Raw genomic sequence first — 17,029 nt, forward strand, 5'->3', positions numbered from 1 at the left:
AATGACAACATGAGAAGAATGTTCCAAGCTACATTGAAATAAATCAAAAGTTACTTACAACTATAAATTCTTGGAACAAGTCTTATGTCTTACTAAGTAAAATGCATGATAATAAAAACCAGGCAGTTGATAAGACTGACCTAGGTTTTGATTCAAATGAATACACTGTTCCTGAGACAATCATTAAATTGCAACTGGATAAGGGCAAAGTTAATATGATAAATTTTGTCAGATATAATACAATATATGATCATGATATGCTTAAAGATAATACATATCAGAAAATGTCTTATGAAAACAAAGCTAAGCATAAAGGACTAGGCTATGAAGAACTCAATAACATTTCTTCTGGAAAGATTTGGTTGAATTCAGGACCACATGAAATTGATCAGAGTAATCAGTCAAGTTCCACCTTATCATGGAAGAAACCAATCCGATCTAGAGCAAATGATCAAAGGAGATATCAAAGACAATTCTTTAACTGCAGGCTAGTTCAAAAGAGGTATAGACTGAACAGTAACAATCAAAGGACTGCACAACATATGGTTAAATCTAGTATTTCATATCATATTCAAAAATAAAATAAATTGATAAAATTTTTGGATGCACACACACACGGGTATATATGTTAAGGTAATTTAAATGTGGGTTCCGAAAGGACTAATCTATTCAAGACTTAAACAAGATAAGGGTACCAAAGTTTATTATTGATAACAGGTTGGAAAGACTACTAGGTATTTAGACAGTGGATGCTCAAGGCATATGTCTGGAAATAAAAAACTGATATTTGAAGTTTTTGAAATCAAAGTTCCAAAAATTACTTTTGGTGACAACTCAAAAGGTAGAACCGTGGGTAAGGATAATATTATCCATGGTAATATCATTATTAAGGATGTATTACTCGTTGAAAATATTTGTTCAATTTGATTAGAATTATCCAATTATATGATAATGGTTATGATGTAGAATTTTATCAACAAACTTTCATGATAAAGTCTAAAAATGGTAATATTATGTTGACTAATTTACGAGAACAAAATACTTATAGAATAAACTGGTAACACAATCAATCTCTCTCTCCTATATGTTTTGTTGTTCAAAATGATAGACAACGGTTATGGCATAAACAATTAAATCATCTTAATTTCAAATCATTATCTAGGTTGAGTAAACATGATTTGGTTACTAGACTGCCCAAAAAGAACTTTGTAAAAGAAAAGATATGTACTGCCTTTCAGTTAAGAAAATATGTACGATCTACTTTCAAAAATAAGGGTTGTAAATCCTCCTCTAAATGCTTAGGACTATTACATATGGATCTATTTGGTACTATTCATATAAAAAGCTTAGGGTGAATGAGATACACTCTCGTAATAGTGGAAGACTATTCAAAATTTACTTGGGTTATATTTATACCATCAAAATATCAAACAAGTATTCAGTTGATCAAACTTTAAAACGTTTGCAAAATGAAAAATCTATTGTGATTAATAGAATCATAAGTTATAGGGGCACTGAATTTACAAATAAAACCTTCACTTCTTATCTAGACAATCATGGAGTTAAACACGAATTTTCAGCAACCCGTAATCCTCAACAAAATGGCATAGCAAAAAGGAGGAATCGAACTCCTAAAGAGGCAGCTAGAACAATTATTGCAGATTATAATCTTTAAGGTGTTTGGTTGCACTTTTTATATTCATAATAACGGTAAAACTCATTTGACTATTTTTGATGCTAAATCCGATGAAGGTATATTTATTGGTTACTTAGCAGTTAGTAGAGCTTACAGAGTTTTCAACAAAAAATCTCTAATTGTCGAGGAATCTATCCATGTTGTATTTGATGAATCTTTGGTGTGTACAACATCAAAAGATATAAATATGAACAATCTAAGTCACAAACTGGAAAATACTATGATAGATGAGTGTGATGATGAAAACTGTTCTGAACAATTATACCAAGATATTACTGCTCCAACAGTTGAAGTTGAAAATACCACATCGACAAAATGATATCGGTTATTGTTAAAGAAGAAGAGGCAGTTAAAATTGTAGAACTTGTTCCAAATAACCCTATCGAACCAAATCTTCTATGGAATAGAGACTGTAATGTCCAAAAGTCTACTAGCTCAATCATGATAATTTTAAATGATTTATATAATTTTATGCATTTTATTCATGGACTTTAATGGTTATGTATAAATTTTATATATGACATGATTTGCCTAATACTTATGTGTTGCAAGTTATTTTAATGTTTTCAGGTTTGAAATTTAATTTTGGACCGAGAGAATGAGTCTAGCCTTCGAACAAGTTATGAAAAATGTTTTATGCTTAATTTAAAGTTGGGACAGTGTTATTTTATGGGTTGGTTGAATTATTTTCTTAAAACGTTTTGTTTGCAACTAATGGGCCAACTTTCAAGCCCATTAGTCATAAAATAACTAGGCGTCAGATTTCATTCCATCTTTTCCAAAAAAAAAAAGTAACGCCGCTTCTCTTTTCCCAAATTCCCCTTTTCACATTAATTTGCATCCAAAGCTATGACACAATTCTTCTCCGTTCGAGGCTAGATCTTCTCAAGTTTTGGTTAAATCCAAACTACCGCGATCCGGAAAGTTTTTTTTTTAATGTTTTGAAACATCCATTCAAGGGTATAATTATTTTACTATGAAAATTCATGTGTATGTGTTGATTGATGCATAAGTTAGGAGAATTTTTAAAATCCATGATGAAATTGTGAAGCGTGATTCATTCTTGAAATTTTTGGATGCAAAAGTTTTGAGAATTCTTTGGTTTGTACTATTATTGAAGAATTTTGGTGTGTGTTTGATGTTGGGAAGTTTTGAATCAAACTTTTGAAAGATGGATCGTGTTGTGTGGATCTTTTGAAGTTTTTTTTTATTTATTTAAGAATAAGTTTCAATGGGTGAGTGAGTAATATTGATTTGATGTTGGAAAAGATCGAAAAAGTCGGGTTTCGCACCTGCGCCGCTGCCTGCATGCGCAGGCAGCCGTCGAGCAGGGCGCACTCGTGCCTGTGTTGTGGGTTGCCCGTGCTCGAGCGCCCCAGGGGTCTGCCCAAAAGTTTTAAAACTTGTATTTGAAATTCAAAATTCATGCTTATGATATTTTAAGCTATTTTAAGTGTTTTTAAGATGATCTATGAGAAAAATTTCAAATTTAGATGTCCGGGATGGATGGAACGACTCATATGGATCGATTAAATTATGATGCACATATATTTTTTTTAAGTTCTTCACAAAAGCCTTAGTTACTATGAATGTCATGAAATATTTAATGAATTATTATATGCATGAATGAGTTTTTATCAGTTTAAACATGAATGATGTTTTGTACAAGAAATTTTAAGAGCATGAATTGATGAAGTTATGACAAAATTTATGTTGAAGTTTAAGATGATGTTTTGTATGCATGAAATACCTTTGATGTCTTGTGTGTACTTGTGGCATCAGTATGGGATTGGAGCCCCGGGATGAGCTCCGGGGAGGGCCTTTCCAAAAGAACGAAAGTTATTGCGCATATCGGCGACGGTTGGTATGGGAAGGTACGCATATTGGCACAAGGCTGATATGGGTTGTACCAAATTATTTGTTTGTTGTACAACGATCGTGATCACGGGACCCAAGAGCTCTAATGGTTGCCACATTTACACATAATACATCACCTCAAATAAATAATATTATAGCATCTTTTTTTATTGCATAATATGTTTTGTTATGTTTAAGTTTTTGCATATTCTTGCCGAGTCTTTAGACTCATTATACTTGGATGGTGCAGGTAATGATGATGTTTTAGACGATTATATCGATGAGTATGGAACGGGGCATGAAGAGGAGCAAGCGGGTGTGTCGGCGAGTGATGCATGAGCGTCAAGTTTTGAGAATGAGCTGTTTTTAGTTATTATGAGAGAAGAAACAAGTTTTAATAATTTTTATGTTGGCCATTCTGGCAATACTTCAAATTTATTTCTTACGGTTGTTGGGAACTTTTAAATTTAATTTTTATTTAAATATTTTTATTTTATTTCGTAAATTTTTCCCAAAATTTAAAAAATGATTTTTAGTAGCGTTCTCGAATTTTGGGACATTACAGCTTGGTATCAGAGCATTTCGCTCTAGGAGTTAGCGTGCGCATGCATACTCGCCACAACTCGAATGCTTCGTCTTCATTTCTATTGACATGAGTCATTTTACATGTTTTATTGCATTCTTTTGTGTGTGTTTAGCATTCGTTTTTGCGTCATCTTATTTGTGTTGAAGTTATTTTATTGTTTTGAGAGTTTGTTCTTGCATATGGTTCACTCCTTTGGTATTTGGTTAAATTTTTAGGAAAACAAGTAAGAAAGAGAAATTTGGCAGATCAGGAGTGCGCTCGGGCGATCACTTTATACCGCCTGAGCGCACAAAATAAAGAAAAAAAGAACAAGGCAGAAGGGTGACGCGCTCGGGCGGTCACTTTATACTGCCCAAGCTCATCTTCGAGAAAAAAAGAAGAAAAAACAGTGTACCCCAGTGCCCGAGCGGTCACATCTTACCACTCGACGCTCCCGCGATTATGGAAAATTTATTTTTTCAGGTGTTTTACATGGAAAGGACTCTTGGGCATTATATAGATAAAAATCTGACGTTTTAAGGGTTTGACGCTCAGAGAAAAGAGGAGAAGACGGCTGTAGTAGCCCGTACCCTAATTGAGTAATTAAAGGATTAATGCTAATTAAATTAAATTGGGTATCGGACGGATCGAAAGCTCCGAAGGCACGATCGGAAGTTCCGAACAGGATCGGAAGCTCCGATGAGCGATCGGAGGCACCGATGTTATTACGTCAGGCATGACGTGTGGTTGGATCGGAAGCTCCGATCAGGACCGGAAGCTCCGATCACCCCTATCTGGAGTCATCAAGTGATATTTTGACACGTGGCAGATCAGGATCTTCGGAAGCTCCGATGACAGGATCGGACGTTCCGATCGAGGTTCGGACGTTCCGATCAAGGATCGGAAGTTCCGATCGTTGTCTATAAATAGAAGGCCGAGACTTCACTTTCATTTGCCAATTCCGAGTTCTCCTTTCCTTTCTAGTCCTTTTGGAAGCTGTTCTAGTCTTCTTAGGCTTGGTCCGGAGGTCGGAGAGGCGTTCGGTAGTCGTAGCGAAGTTGTGCCCAAGTTCTGGAGGCATCGACATCAAAGGGCTAACGACGGACGAAGGTATAGCTTTTGCTCCCTATAAATATTTAGGAGTATGCAATAGCTTATTTAAGGCTTTTAAGAGTACTTTAATGATAGTAGTATCATTTGGCAGTGTAGAGCAGACTATAGGCATGGACCTAGAGTTGGTAGAGCTTGCACTGTATTGAGGTACGAAAGTACTGTTCGAGATATCCTGACTGAGTATGCATGTATTATGTGACTGCATGATTTATATGCCACGATATTATGCTGCATTCATTTGCATCTTGCTGTATCTCTTTCGAGATGTCTGTTAGTAGGGTTGTACCCTATCCTGTTAGTGGATGGACTTCCATCGATTTGGGTCCGGCGTATCCATAGTTATCTCGGTATGGGAGCCACCTCCTGAAGCGACGGCACAACGTGCTACATACCAGGGCCCGGTCTGTCTCTGTTATCTGATCCTTGACCTCGAGTCTATAGGGAGTTCACTTTGCATGCATGTATACTCATACTCTCGCACTGAGCGTTTTATGCTCACGTCTCGTACTCTGTATTTTCTGGACACCCTATTCCATGGGTCAGGTTTGCGATTGGACGAGGAGGGTGGATCCAGGAGGGGCTAGTAAGCGGTTGGCCGGCTGGAGCTTCGCTTAGGTTTTATTACTGTTGTTTGGGTTTATACAGCTATTCGATTTGGTTGTATATTATTGGATAATTACAGATTCCTTTACTTGGGATTGTATAATGTTATTTGGATTCCGCAGTTTTATTCTGATATCTATTTAATTAAGTTAATTGCATGCATAAGTTCTGTTTAGTAGGTGATCCGGGTAAGGGTCACTACATTTATGGTATCAGAGCATGCAAAAGAATTCTTGGGATTTAGTCTCATCTTGAGGTATTTATGTAGATGTCAAATCGTGACGATCAGAGTTCTCATGGTAGTGTTGGTGGGCGTTGGGGTGATGCCGACCGGGAGCCTCGTCGAGAACGGCGTCATCGTCACCATGACGACGAGCGTTTCACTGTGCGTCGATTCTTAGCTATGGGTCCTAAGCCCTTAGTTGGAGGTGAGTCTCCGGAGGATGCGGAGAACTGGTTAGACCGCATGGAGACGACTTTTCAGACTTTCCAATGCACCGATGAGCAGAAGGTGGAAACCCTTGGCTATCTTCTGGATGGGCGTGCGCGCAGGTGGTGGAGGTTTACTTCTACACCTTTTGTTGCGGCGAGAGGAGTGGCCACCTGGGCCGAGTTTCGCATAGCTTTCCAAAAGCGGTATTTTCCTCCTACACTCCGTCAGTCGAAAGCAGGCGAGCTACTGAGTCTGCGACAAGGAGCCATGTCTATTGATGAGTATCAGCAGAGGTTCTTTGATCTGCTATCCTATTGCCCCGAGATTGCTGATAGCTCAGAGATGAAGTATAATCTGTTTCTTCAGGGCCTTAACCCTGAGATCCATGACCGTGTGGCGGTTGGCGACGACATGTCCTACGAGGGTTTGGTGAGCCGTTGTCATCAGGCAGAGGACAGCATTCGGCGGAACAGGTCTTTCCCTCAGTCGAGGCCTGCTAGTTCTTTGGGTCCCCGTGCCCAAACTTTCAAGAAGTCTGGATCTTCTTCTTCCTCTGGTTCTGGAGGTGTTGTCCGTTTCGGTAAGAAGGACAAGTGTGATCACTGTGGGAAGAACCATCCATCCGACAAGTGCCGCAGGGCTTCTGGAGCTTGTTTCCGTTGTGGAGAGACTGGTCATATCCGGAGGGATTGTCCACAGTCTGGGGGAGGCGGTTCTGGTTTTGGTTCAGGATCGGGTTCTCAGGCTACCGTACAGCAGAGGTCGCAGGGACAGTCTGCTGGGAGTTCTCATTTGAGGCCACGAGCTTCTGGCCAGGTGTTTGCCCTGAGACATGATCAGGCTGTGGAGGAGAATGAGAAAGTCATCGCAGGTACATTTCTGCTTTATGGTATACCTTCTCTTGTACTTATTGACACTGGTGCATCTCATTCCTTCATTTCTGCACGTTTTGTTAAGAGGCATAAGTTACCATGCATTGCACTAGACGTAGTGATGTCTGTTTCTACTCCGACGGGCCAATCTGCTTTGGCTAAGCGTCTAGTGATGGGTTGCCCTTTAGAGTTCGAAAGGAACGTTCTGTTGGCGAATCTCATGGTCCTGGCGATGGACGACTTTGATTGCATTCTGGGAATAGATGTGCTGACTACCTATCGAGCTTCAGTGGACTGCTATCAGAGATTAGTACGCTTTCATCCGGAAGGGAGTGAGAGTTGGTTTTTCTATGGTGAGGGAGCGCGACCCCCGATGCCTCTGGTATCAGCTTTGAGAGCCTGTCGAGCTCTGGAGTCTGGCGGGGAAGGCTACCTTATCTATGCAGTTGATTTGTCCGCTGAGAGTATTAGGATAGAGAGCATTCCTGTTGTGGATGAATTTCCAGATGTGTTTCCTGATGAGATTCCGGGTTTTCCTCCTGCTAGGGAAGTCGAGTTTGGCATAGAGTTGATGCCGGGTACTTCGCCTATTTCTAGAGCACCGTATCGTCTGGCTCCGTCAGAGATGCGTGAGTTGAAGAATCAGCTACAGGATCTTTTGGACAAGGGGTACATTCGTCCTAGTGTATCTCCTTGGGGAGCTCCTGTTCTCTTCGTGAAGAAGAAGGATGGGTCGATGCGGCTGTGCATTGACTATCGGCAGCTGAATCGAGTGACTGTGAAGAACAAGTATCCGTTGCCTCGTGTTGATGACTTGTTTGACCAGCTGCAGGGCACATCAATTTACTCCAAGATTGACTTGAGATCTAGGTATCATCAGTTGAGAGTTCGTGATCAGGACGTAGCCAAGACTGCATTCCGTACTCGCTATGGTCATTACGAGTTCCTAGTGATGCCATTTGGTTTGACTAATGCGCCGGCTATATTCATGGATCTGATGAACCGTGTCTTCAGGGAGTATTTGGACAAGTTTGTCGTGGTCTTCATTGACGACATCCTGGTTTATTCGCGTAATACGGAAGAGCATGTTTCTCACTTGCGGTTGGTACTGCAGACTCTTCGAGATGAGCAATTGTACGCCAAGCTGAGAAAGTGTGAGTTCTGGATGGATAGAGTGGTTTTTCTTGGCCATATCATATCCAGGGAGGGAATTTCTGTTGATCCAAGCAAGATTGAAGCGGTACTTAATTGGTCGCGTCCAACGACAGTTGCTGAGATCCGTAGTTTTCTGGGTCTAGCAGGGTATTATCGTCGCTTCATTCTGAACTTCTCTCAGTTAGCTCGACCGTTGACGCAGCTTACCCGTAAGGGTGTGGATTTTGAGTGGTCCTCCGAGTGTGAGGAGAATTTCCGTGAGCTTCGACGGCGGTTGACTTCTGCGCCGGTGTTGGCATTACCGTCAGGATCTGGAGGGTATGTAGTTTACACGGATGCTTCTCTTCAGGGGTTAGGTTGTGTCCTGACTCAGAATGGGCATGTGATCGCATACGCTTCTAGACAGCTGAAGCTTCACGAGGATAACTATCCAGTCCATGATTTGGAATTGGCAGCCATTGTGTTCGCTCTGAAGATCTGGCGTCATTATCTTTATGGCGAGAAATTTGAGATCTTCACCGACCATAAGAGTCTCAAGTATTTGTTCACTCAGGCAGAATTGAACATGAGACAGAGACGTTGGATGGACTTGCTTAAGGACTATGATTGCGAGATTAAGTACCATCCGGGAGCTACTAATCTCACCGCTGATGCTTTGAGTCGCAAGGTGCGACTATCCGCACTTCAGACTTGTTCGATGTCTAGTGCGATCAGTGACTGTTGTACTTCAGGTTTTACCTTCAAGCATAAGAAAGGTATGCAGAGTATCCAGATGTTTGCGATATTATCTGAGCCAACCTTGTATTCGTGGATCCGAGATGCTCAGTTTTCTGATTCGAAGACCCAGCGTTTAGCTCGTCTAGCTAATGAGGGTAGCTCGTCTGGATTTCATTATCAGTCAGATGGCTTTTTGTGTTTGTCTGGTAGGCTTGTGATTCCACAGGATGAAGAGTTGCGAGAGGAGATTTTATCTCAGGCACATCGCACTAAGTTGAGTATTCATCCTGGGAGCAACAAGATGTACAAGGATCTACGTACTCATTTCTGGTGGAAGGGAATGAAACGCAGTGTTTATCAGTTTGTTTCGAGATGTTTGGTGTGTCAACAGGTCAAGGCAGAGCACCGACGACCTGGAGGACTGCTTCACAGTCTGCCTATTCCTGAATGGAAATGGGAGTTTATCACTATGGACTTTGTGACCCATTTGCCGGTATCCCCGAGGAACTGTGATGCTATCTGGGTGGTGGTGGACCGACTCACCAAGTCAGCGCATTTCATTGCCTATAGCCGAGAGTACTCTGTGGATCGCATGGCACGGATGTACATTCAGGAGATCGTCCGACTTCATGGAGTGCCTGTGAGCATTGTCAGTGATCGAGACCCCAGGTTTACTTCTAGATTCTGGGGGAGTGTTCAGCGTGCGATGGGTACTACTCTCAGTTTGAGTACAGCCTATCATCCGGAGACTGATGGTCAGTCAGAGCGCACTATCCGTAAGTTAGAGGATATGCTTAGAGCGTGCGTCATGGATTTTGGTTCAGCCTGGCAGGATCATTTACCGTTGATCGAGTTCGCTTACAACAACAGCTATCATACTAGTATTGGGATGGCACCTTTTGAGGCGTTGTATGGGCGACGTTGCCGTACTCCACTCTTCTGGGAAGAAGTGGGGGAGAGACAGGCTGAGGGACCGGAGTTTATCCAACAGGCGATAGACATTGTTGATCAGATCAAGAAATGAATTAAGACTGCACAGGATCGTCAGGCCAGCTATGCTAATATCAAGCGTAGGCCTTTGCAGTTCGAGGTCGGGGAGAAAGTGTTTCTGAGAGTGTCACCTTTCCGCAAGATTCTCAGATTTGGCCTTAAGGGCAAGTTGTCTCCCAGATTTATCGGTCCGTTTGAGATCTTGGAGAGTATTGGCGATTTGGCTTATCGACTAGCTTTGCCACCGCATCTGTCCAGTATTCACGACGTGTTCCACGTATCTTTGTTGCGACGGTATGTGGCGGATGAATCTCATATTCTGCAGCGGTCTGAGGTTCAGGTAGACAAGGATTTGACTTATGTTGAGAAACCTCTTCGTATCCTGGATTATAAGGATAAGGTTTTACGGAACAAAGTCATTCCTTTGGTTTTAGTTCAGTGGCAGCGCAGAGGCACTGAGGAAGCTACTTGGGAGCTTGAGGACAGGATGCGTAAAGACCATCCTGAGTTGTTTTGATTTCATTCTTTAAGTTGTATTCAGTTGCAAACTCTGTAAATGTTTGATTTGAATAAAGAATGTTTCTGATTTCTGTATTTGCATTCGGTACTTAAGATCTGATTTCGAGGACGAAATATCTTAAGTGGGGGAGAATGTAGTAGCCCGTACCCTAATTGAGTAATTAAAGGATTAATGCTAATTAAATTGAATTGGGTATCGGACGGATCGGAAGCTCCGAAGGCACGATCGGAAGTTCCGAACAGGATCGGAAGCTCCGATGAGCGATCGGAGGCACCGATGTTATTACGTCAGGCATGACGTGTGGTTGGATCGGAAGCTCCGATCAGGACCGGAAGCTCCGATCACCCCTATCTGGAGTCATCAAGTGATATTTTGACACGTGGCAGATCAGGATCTTCGAAAGCTCCGATGGCAGGATCGGACGTTCCGATCGAGGTTCGGACGTTCCGATCAGGGATCGGAAGTTCCGATCGTTGTCTATAAATAGAAGGCCGAGACTTCACTTTCATTTGCCAATTCCGAGTTCTCCTTTCCTTTCTAGTCCTTTTGGAAGCTGTTCTAGTCTTCTTAGGCTTGGTCCGGAGGTCAGAGAGGCGTTCGGTAGTCGTAGCGAAGTTGTGCCCAAGTTCTGGAGGCATCGACATCAAAGGGCTAACGACGGACGAAGGTATAGTTTTTGCTCCCTATAAATATTTAGGAGTATGCAATAGCTTATTTAAGGCTTTTAAGAGTACTTTAATGATAGTAGTATCATTTGGCAGTGTAGAGCAGACTATAGGCGTGGACCTAGAGTTGGTAGAGCTTGCACTGTATTGAGGTACGAAAGTACTGTTCGAGATATCCTGACTGAGTATGCATGTATTATGTGACTGCATGATTTATATGCCACGATATTATGCTGCATTCATTTGAATCTTGCTGTATCTCTTTCGAGATGTCTGTTAGTAGGGTTGTACCCTATCCTGTTAGTGGATGGACTTCCATCGATTTGGGTCCGGCGTATCCACAGTTATCTCAGTATGGGAGCCACCTCCTGAAGCGACGGCACAGCGTGCTACATACCAGGGCCCGGTCTGTCTCTGTTATCTGATCCTTGACCTCGAGTCTATAGGGAGTTCACTTTGCATGCATGTATACTCATACTCTCGCACTGAGCGTTTTATGCTCACGTCTCGTACTCTGTATTTTCTGGACACCCTATTCCATGGGGCAGGTTTGCGATTGGACGAGGAGGGTGGATCCAGGAGGGGCTAGTCAGCGGTTGGCCGGCTGGAGCTTCGCTTAGGTTTTATTACTGTTGTTTGGGTTTATACAGCTATTCGATTTGGTTGTATATTATTGGATAATTACAGATTCCTTTACTTGGGATTGTATAATGTTATTTGGATTCCGCATTTTTATTCTGATATCTGTTTAATTAAGTTAATTGCATGCATAAGTTCTGTTTAGTAGGTGATCCGGGTAAGGGTCACTACAGCGGCTGCTGAAGATTTGGAAGATTTCATAGCCTCGTTTTGAGTTTTTTTTCTTCCCAAATTTGAATTTTATGTTGAAAAACTTTGTTGGATTGGTTTTTTATGATGAACATGAGTAGCTAAACTTTATTTTGTTTGAATTTAGGGGATCTTACCCCCGAAACACTTATGTGTGATTGAATATTTTGGACGAATTGATTTTCTATCTTACAAGTATTTGATTTTGCCAATGATTTGTTTGTCTATGTTGAAGTGTAACTACCTTTAGTATAGTTTCGTATGCTGTGTATCAAGATATAGATTATAACTAGGACAAGTGGCATGATCCGTGGACTTAAAATATGCATAGAGATGTGATATTTAGTACACGTTGATAACCATAAGTCAATAGGTTGAAAGTTAGAGGATTTCAAGGAGCGCAAAGCAATCAATAATGATAAATAATTGGAGAGATTTGATTATTTCATTAACCTTAATTAGGTTGGCATAACTTGAGAGAGAATGTTGATAATTTAGGGAATCCTATCAAAAATATGCGTAGAAGTCGAATTTCAATTGTCCAGTTCAATTAAGGGGGAGGTGAACCAATATTCCAAAAAACTTCTTCATCTTATATTTTTCTTCTTCAAAATAATTCTAATATCTTTTAATTTAAGTAATTTAAGCTATTGTCTTTAGTTGACAATTCTAGTTATAACTCACTCTAAAAATTTACGTTACTTTGGTTAGAGAATTTTGATAAGTGAATTATTGTTGAAATATTCCCTGTGAATGATACTCGTACTCAGTACCTTTTTCTATAACTTGATTCGTGTACTTACGATAAATTCGAGCAGAATTGAGAGATATTTATATTGATTTTCATTGTTAGTATTTGCTCAATCATCTGTAAGTTTTAATGTTTTATTGGATTGAGTTGCATGATAGTATGTTAGATATATGAGTTATATGTCAAATTTTATGTTTCATATATAACGTTGTAACTTAGTGATGTGGACAATGTTGTACATCAGGAACTATGACAACTCATGGAAGACAGACCAACGAGAACAATGATCAGAACAAACAAAATATTCAATTTCTGGCAGGACTAGCCAATTTGCTGCAAGAGCAAAGTCGTGCTCAGGGTGCACAAATTCAGCAACTGATTTAGGAACAGGGGGCGACAGCATGAAAAATAACCCAGTAGTTACCAACCAAATATTCAAGCAGTTCAAATACTTGGGGCCAAGTGAGTTCAAGGGAGGAGCCGATCCTATTGTGGTTGAGGAATGGATACAGTTTTTGGAGACTATATTCGAGTTTATGCAGTTGACTGATGCATACCGTGTGAGTTGTGCCATCTTCATGTTCTGGAAAGATGCCCGTGTTTGGTGGCAAGAAGCCAAGTCTGCTGTGAACCTGACCACATTGATGTGGAACGGGTTCAAGGAGGTTTCTATGGAAAGTACTTTACAATGAGCACGAGGACCAGACTTGCCAGGGAATTTTTGGAGCTCCGCCAGGGGAGCATGACCATTGCTAATTATGTCAAGAAGTTTGAGAGAGGGCGGTATTTTGCGCCCATGATCTCTAGGAATCCTGCGGAGGAATTGAAACATTTTATGGAGGGGCTGAACGCCTCCATCCACCGTGATGTTAGATTAAGTGGGGCAGCCACTTATCGTGCAGCAGTTGACGAGTCTATGCTATCGAAAAAGGATCGAAATGACATAATCAAGGAGTCAAAGCGAAGAGGACAGGTTATCCAGGTAGGGATCAGCAGGGGCCTAACCGAAAGAGACCATATCAGGCTCTACCCCAGAACCGATATCAGCAGCAGTTGCAGCCTCGACCTCCGGGGCCGCGACCGACAACGGGTAATATTCAAAGGACTGATAACATAACAGCTTGTCCTAAATGTGGGAAGACCCATCCTGGACAATGTATGGTGCGATCGATAGCATGACACATTTGCAAGAAAGAGGGACACTTTGTGAAGGATTGTCCTCAATCTAAAGAGCCAGTCAAAGGAAGAGTGTTTGTGATGACCCAAGATCAGGTGGATCCAGACTCTGCTATCGTCACAGGTATGATTAGTATTGCCAGTTTTCCTGCTCATGTTTTGATAGATACTGGGGCTACACATTTTTTCATGTCAGTAAAATTTGGAGTAAATTGGGAATAGTCCCGGATAAGTCAGTTTCGGGGTTTAGTTTTCATTGCCTTCAGGAGAGGAATTGAAGAGTAACAGTGTTGTGAGAAATTGTAAGATCCAGATGCAGGGTCAGGATTTGTGTGCAGATTTCATTGTTATGGATATGGCAGATTTTGACGTGATCTTTGGGATGGACTGGTTATCTCAACATGAGGCCACCATAGACTGTAAGCAGAGAATAATTTCCTTTAAAGTTCAGAATGGGAAACCGTTTGTGTTTTATGCTGCACCAAAAAGGAGTTCTCCTCTTGTGATTTTCGGCAAGTAAGGCCTGGCAGTTGATTATCAAGGGGTGTTCAGGTTTTCTAGCAAGTATTTTGGTTTATCAGGAATTAACCCAACCGAAACTTGAAGAAGTCCAGGTGGTGAATAATTTTCCAGAGGTTTTTCCTAATGATGTTGCAGGATAACCTCCGACCAGAGAAGTTGAATTTGAAATAGAGCTGGTACCAAGAACCAAGCCAGTTTCCAAGGCGCCGTATAGGTTATCACCGAATGAGATGAAAGAGCTGAAAGAACAGCTACAGAAACTATTGGACAAGGGATTTATCAGATCGAGTGTGCCACCTTGGGGTGCACTGGTGTTGTTTGTGTGCAAAAAGGATGGGTCAATGAGGTTGTGCATTGACTATGTAACGCCCCAAAAATTTATTATTGAATTATTGATAATTAAAATAATTATTGAGTTAATAAAATAATCATTGCTGCTAAATGAGTTATAGAGTGTATTTACAAAATACACGTGTCAATTAGTCAATGGATTTGACTATTTCTGGATATCTGGTAATATCAAAATTTTGGAATAATTATTGAGATATTGGAATTAAAATAATTATTTTGCCACATAAATTAATTTGGAAGAATATTTGACCAAGTTTATTGGTCAAAGTTTTGGATGTTTGGTCAGAGCCTAAGAATGACTCGATTTATTTATTAAGGAATTTACTGGTCAAAGTAAACTATTTTAGAATTGTAAAAATGTGTTAAATTACATATTGGAGTAAAATAACACAAGAGCATTGAAATAGATCATACCGGGTCATTTTAGGACCAATGTTTATAATATTAAGTGGTGATCTCTCTCACATACAAAACACCTAAAACACACACTAAAACCCCAAACCCCAAAGCGCCCCACCGTCGGCGGCCGTCCGATCGCCGCCATTGCTGTAGCGACCCAACCTGGATCCACTACCTAATGAGAGTTTAGAGCATAATTAAGCATGCAATTAAAATAAATACATAAATTTGCTACGGAAGACTTAAATAAACGCTGATCGTTAGAATACAACCGGTTAAACAAATTCGATTTATACAATCCAATCGAATAAATAATCTTAAAGGAAAATAAAACCTACAGCTAAATCTGCTATCTTCACTGGTCACCGGCTCCTCCAAGTCGCTGGGCGCACTGCCTGCACCTGTCCCGTCGAATGGGGTGTCTAGACATACAAAAAATACTGGACGTGAGCGACTACGCTCAATACGAAAGTACGGGTAAACATACAATGATGCATGCAAATGAATATGACTGCTATCCATATTTGGGATAACTGTATACAAACTGCTCAGACTGGCGCCTAGGATATGAGTAGTACCAATCGGGTAATGAAACCACTGGGTAATTCCCTCATTCCTACCAGATGTTGACCATGTCCCCCAGATGCCAGAGCCGGCCTACCTGTCGATCGCGGGGCACTCGACATCAACCGTCTGAACAGGGCTGAGCAGCCCTACATGGCTCATCTTTAAAGATGTATATGCACAATATTATATGCACATGCCGCATAATAACTCATGCAATAACATGCAAAATCAAGGCACATAAATGCAACATATAAGCATGCATATTCGCTGGCAATCTCAGTCAGTACTTACGTACCTTACTATAGGTAGTCCTAGCAGTCCCACTCTAGGTTCCAAGCCTATCATCAGCTCTACAATGCAAATTAATCATGCATCATTAATTAAGCTCTAAAAGCCTTAACTAAACTATTGCATTCTCCTAAATAATTAAAGGAGACCATAGCTATACATGCGTCCGTCGTCAGCCCTCTGATGGAGACTGCCTCAAAACTTAGGCACAGCTCCGCTACGACATCGGGATCGCTCCACTACTTCTGGATTCCCAATAGGACTCCTAGAACTCCCTAAATCTGACTAGAAAGGGCTAAGAACGAGAGAGAGAAGAGAGGAATGAGCGAGTTGGAATGAGTCTCAAATCCCATATTTATAGACGGAGATCAGACCGTTCGATCCCTGATCGGAACTTCCGATCGTGAATGGAGCATCCAATCATCATCATCAGAGCCTCAGATGTCCCATCCAAACGTAAGCAATGATGTCACTCTGCTGACTTTGATCATGACGCCTGACCTAGCTAGATTGGAGCGTCCGATCTTGTCGACAGAGCATCCAATATGCCCCATCAAAGCTTCCGATCTGTCCTGACATTAATTGCTTAATTAACATTGATTAATCGCATAATCATATTATTTGGATAAGGGTTACTACAATTGTTGTTGATTGACCATGCCATCTTGAAGCTCTCGTCGAGGCGGTTACAACCGTACCAAGAATTGTGAGTTTTGATGTTCGATTTGGCGAGCACGAAGTCGAGAAGGAGCGGCCATTTTTCATCATCTTCCTCGCACAAAATGGATGAATTTGAGGTCAATTCTTGTTTTTTTTTGAGTTGCTAAGTAGTTCTAGGATGTGTGTATACCATTTCCCGAGCTTATTACAGCTTTTTCCGTTAAAAAATTGCATAGATCGGAGCTCGGGTCTCTCACCGGCGCCGCCTCTCTTTTTCGCCGATTCCGGCCTCCTCGGTGGT

This window comes from Henckelia pumila, chromosome 4 (genome assembly GCF_033568475.1).
Source record: "Henckelia pumila isolate YLH828 chromosome 4, ASM3356847v2, whole genome shotgun sequence".
Classification (NCBI taxonomy): domain Eukaryota; kingdom Viridiplantae; phylum Streptophyta; class Magnoliopsida; order Lamiales; family Gesneriaceae; genus Henckelia; species Henckelia pumila.